Source organism: Hyperolius riggenbachi, chromosome 10 (assembly GCF_040937935.1).
Source record: "Hyperolius riggenbachi isolate aHypRig1 chromosome 10, aHypRig1.pri, whole genome shotgun sequence".
Taxonomy (NCBI): domain Eukaryota; kingdom Metazoa; phylum Chordata; class Amphibia; order Anura; family Hyperoliidae; genus Hyperolius; species Hyperolius riggenbachi.
In genome coordinates this window covers 30022655-30027782 of record NC_090655.1, presented here as the reverse complement: position 1 = coordinate 30027782, position 5128 = coordinate 30022655, and positions in this window count along the sequence as shown.

Below are 5128 nucleotides of genomic sequence, written 5' to 3'. Positions count from 1 at the left end.
GAGATTGCAACCCATAGTTTATGTACATATGTATTCTACGTGAGTATGACAGGTCTGCGGTTAGGGTATCTGACTGGGCTGGACAAACAACAAGCCAGGAAGCCAATACACCTTAAGGTGTACCTGTGAGTAAAAAAAGATACTTGCCTCTTCACCCTGGCTGATTCAGCACTTGGACCCTCCGAACATGTAAAGAAGGTGGCTTCGTGCACAGTAGCATGAAGCCACTCAAGCATGACTCTTGCCTCCGTGCACGAATGGCGTTGTGCTACTGTGGTGGCGTGGGCTGTCATTACACCCACGCAGTGGCCAGGAAGAGAGTCCCAGCAAGCAGTGGTGGGCTCTAGAGGTATAGGAGAAGCCTCTGGATCATATAGAGCTTTCCTTCTACTGAGGAAGTATCGAACTCTTTGCTTTTTTTTTTTTTTTCCCCCTCAACTTGGAGTAGGTTAGATAATTGCCTATGTAAAGGGAAAGTTCTGGATATCAGACCCTTCACAGTCCTTGGTACATCTTGTCATTCCAGTGCTGCCCCCCATTAAGGTTATTCGACCTGCTAGGTCAAATACCTCTTGGCACTCCTCAGGCAGCCTTCCGAAATGCTCACATTCCTGAGTACTGCTGAAGACAAGCGCGACAGCCCACACGCGGGACTCCTTTTTACAAGTTCACTTTACAAATATCAGCTGGTGCGTAACATTTGGGTTCTTCAATTACATTATTAAAGGAACCAGTTTTTAAAGCTGTTGGTGCCTGCACTGGACAGTTTGCCTCCTAAATGAATTATTGTGTCCATTCTTACAACCAATTATAATAGACTGAAGGTTCTGCTTGGTAATCTTGGACCTCTGAAGGTCTTTACCACCCATAGAACTGTCCCATTCTTGTTCTCCACTAGCATCAAAGTAAGGATCGCCAGCACTTTGTGACCCCTTGTCAAAATGTCCTCTCAAGTGCTTTAAGTGATGCATGGCAGCTACAGGCTGCCATGCAAAGTGTGGCTAAGTCGTTACTTAAACTTTCTGTTAATTCATTACTGTAATGGTCAGTTGCACTGACTGTATAAAGCAGCTGGAGAAAGTTGAGGCCTGCATGGTTAGAACATCACTGGTGATGGTCATGCCTAAGAGAACTCATGGAGAAGCATGTGGTCAGTTTGGTCAGGTGACAGAAAAGTCTCTGATTTGCTAGTTATGATCAGGTGATAAAGCAGAATGTGATCACAGCAAATCACAGCTTGGCAAATCTATCAGCTGATCAAACCACGTGCTTCTCCATGTGTTGTCCTAGACATGACCATCACTAAATCTCATACTTAAGAATGTTTTGGGTATTTTTTTAGCAGGGAACGTAAAGGGAATCCGAGGTGAGAGGGATATGGAGGCTGCCATATTTATTTCCTTTTAAACAATACCAGTTGCCTGGCAGCCCTGCTGATCTGTTTGGTTGCAGTAGTGTCTGAATAAAAGTGGACACTATTAAGGGCCCGTTCACACTGCACGCGTTTCCAGCCGCGTTTTGGAAACGCGTGCAGGTGGCCGACACGCACGACATCAGACATTGCATAGAGTGCAATGTCTGATGTTCACACAGCATGCGTTCCGGACCTGTGTGGTCCGGGAAGGCATGCTGCACGCAGATTTTACAAAAACGCGCGGCTGTCCCATTCACTTTTCAGTGATGGGATCAGCCGCGCAACGCATACGAACGTGGATGGCGTGCGTTCGTACATGTTGCGTTCTGCATGCGTGGCCGTCTGCGTTTTGCAGTCTGAACGGGCCCTAATGGTAAAACTTGCAGAATGGACAATTCTTCGTATGAACGATTGGAAATGATAGTTTGGGACCATTCTTAGACAAAATTCTCCTTATAGATACGATCAGATTAATTAAATCAGATTTCTGGTTTAATCCCATCTGATTATATTGGCTAGGAGATTTTTGTCCATTAGTGGTCCCAAACAATCATTTCCATTCATACGAAGAATCATTTGGAAATGATTTGGCAGATTGTATCGTTAGTGGCCACCTTTTTTACACCAGAAACGAGCATGCAGCTAATCTTGTCAGATCTGACAATCATTTCAAACACCTGATCTGTTAAAAATTAGAGACCTAGGATTAGCAGGACAGCCTGACAACTGGTGTTGCTTAAAAGGGAATAAATATGGCAGCCTCCATATCCCTCTGGCTTAACCACCCTGGCGTTCTATTAAGATCGCCAGGGCGGCTGCGGGAGGGTTTTTTTTAAATAAAAAAAAAAACTATTTCATGCAGCCAACTGAAAGTTGGCTGCATGAAAGCCCACTAGAGGGCGCTCTGGAGGCGTTCTTCTGATCGTCTCCGGCGGCCAGAAGTAACACGGAAGGCCGCAATGAGCGGCCTTCCGTGTTTTGCTTACTTCGTCGCCATGGCGACGAGCGGAGTGACGTCAGCCGACGTCCTGACGTCAGCCGCCTCCGATCCAGCCCTTAGCGCTGGCCGGAACTATTTGTTCCGGCTGCGCAGGGCTCAGGCGGCTGGGGGGACCCTCTTTCGCCGCTGCTCGCGGCGGATCGCCGCAGAGCGGCGGCGATCAGGCAGCACACGCGGCTGGCAAAGTGCCGGCTGCGTGTTTTGCTTTTTATCTCAGCAAAATTGGCCCAGCAGGGCCTGAGCGGCACCCTCTGGCGGTAATGGACTCCATACTAAAAAAAAATAAAAAAATAAAGCCCTGGGGGTACTTACCTCGGGAGAGGGAAGCCTCAGGGTCCCAATGAGGCTTTCCCCATCCCTGTAGCTGCAGGCAATCCAGTGCTGGCTCCCCGAAGCGCCCTGCAATCCTGGCTCGACAAGCCTGACAAGGTTTGATATAGTTACCTTCCCTGGCTCCAGCGGGGGCGCTGTTGCAGCTCTTTGTGCACAGTGATGGGCGGAAATAGCCACAGACGCAGGAGACTTGCACCTGCGCAGTAGAGCGGACGGACAGTGATCGGCTATTTCCACCTATCTCCGAGCGGAGAGCCGATACTGCGCTGGAGCCGGGAAGGTAAATATTTACATCCCCGCTGTTCGGAGGGGCACAGCGAGACCGCCGTGGGACACAGGACGGGGGAAGCCTCCATAGGATCTGGAGGCTTCCCCCCACCCGAGGCGAGTACCCCACAGGGGAACTTTTTTTTTTTTAGTTACAGGTTTTCTTTAAGTTGTTCTTTAAAAGTGCTTGCAGACACTTTTTGGACTATAGAATGGTTTACAACAAACACGTTTGTCTTCTCAGTCAGAACAGTGTTATTTCTGTATGTAGTGGTGTGTGTGGCCTGCACCTGTCCCTGACATCTAGCATTCTGCATTGTCGCTGTCCAGATCTGGCTGGGCCCTAGCTCCCGTAGACTGTTACATGACCCGTGCATACACGTGGCCTAATACAAGTCTGTGGGAGCTAGGATTGCTAGATCTGTGCTGCAGTGATGTGGTCCTAGCTCCCAGCACAATGCCACAAGCCTGAGAGGGGAGTAGGCTGCACACCACTACAGTATGGAAAAAGATTGTACCAGCAAGGAAAAACAAGCAGGGAAGTGCTGTTTTTGAAGCACTAGATCTTTGGTCTGACTTGTTTACCTTTTATGAGGGGACGGTTTGAAAGGAGCCCATAGCTTATGTCAGACCCAACAAAACGATTAAACTATCAGTTATGGCAGGGGTCAGGAACCTTTTCGGCTGAGAGAGCCATAAACGCCCCATTTTAAAATGTATTTCCGTGAGAGCCATACAATATGTTTCAAACTGGGACAGTAGGGCTCATGTCCCTGTTGCCATGGTGATGTGTATACAGTTGATTTGCTGGGCAGCGACAGTGTCACACGTCTTCAGCTTCTCTTGGGTTTCAGCAACCTCAGCAAATTCCCTGGGAGCAATAGGAGAAATACCGACTAATAGCTTGTACAATTTGCTAGCTGACTTGAGGGTTGATTCACTTTGTAGGACGAGATCCCCGCGCTTTGGCCCAATAGGCTGCATGTCACTTCAGGCAGCCTATTGGGCCAAAGTCCGGGGATGTCGTCCTCCAAAGTCACTCGACCTGACAGGGTCCAGAGTGGGTGAATTTTGTTTTGGAAGGAGCGTGAGTAAGTTAGTGGTGCGTGCAACAGCAGTAGCGTGCCTACTTTGAAAATGTTACTTGCACTGCCACACTAAGCTGCGCTGCTTGTGAATCAACCCCTAACTGATTTGCATGTGAGCCAGATGCAGCCATCAAAAGAGCCACAGGTTCCCTACCCCTGAGTTATGGGAATCCCTATTGCTATGGCTACACCCCTTACTTTGTTATTGCACAGTGCTGCATATGTGTTGGTGCTTTATAAAGAGTAAAGTAATACTCTTAATTAGCAGGTCAATTCCCAGTGTCACTCCTGTGTATCTCTTGCTACTAAGAGGCTAATTGTTCCTGCATATTGCTAAGCACACCGGTACGCAAAAGACTGACGATATCAGAAACCATAGCTGTCTTTCCCCAAAGGCTGTCCTGCACCACGACAGAAGGGATCTCCCACTAGAATTGCCTCTTTTACAAGATTATTTGTAAGATAATGTACCACAGATCCAGCTGCAGCGTGGTGCAAGCCTTACAGCTTTCCACCAGGGGGCAGCTTCACTGTAATGTGCACCTTATGTAAACCTGTATAGAGTGCTTAAAATGCATATATATAGGTGTGAATGAAGTATCAACTGTATATTTTAAAATAAATATTTGATACAACCAACCTAGTGTGAGATTCATTTATTTATTACCCCCCCCCCCCCCCAAAAAAAAAAAACTTTCTCTATGCAGAGGGTAAAATGTGTGTGATTGGCAAAATCTTATCCAGTAAGCTGCATTCTAGATTCTCTTGTCTGTACAGCTTGCTGTATAGTGCTGACATTGTCATAATTGATCGCGCTGACTCAAGAGAACAGGGAGTGCAGTACAGAAAGACCTGCTGTTACAGCGGACCTGAACTCAGAACTTCCTCTCTGCTCTAAAAGATAAGCAACAGCATAATAACCTTTAAAGAAAAACTTTTCTCTGTAACAGCTGATACAAATCCTGCAATATATCTGTGTCAAGAGTTAAAATTACGTGTTTACAAATTAGCTGCTCTTCCAAATCA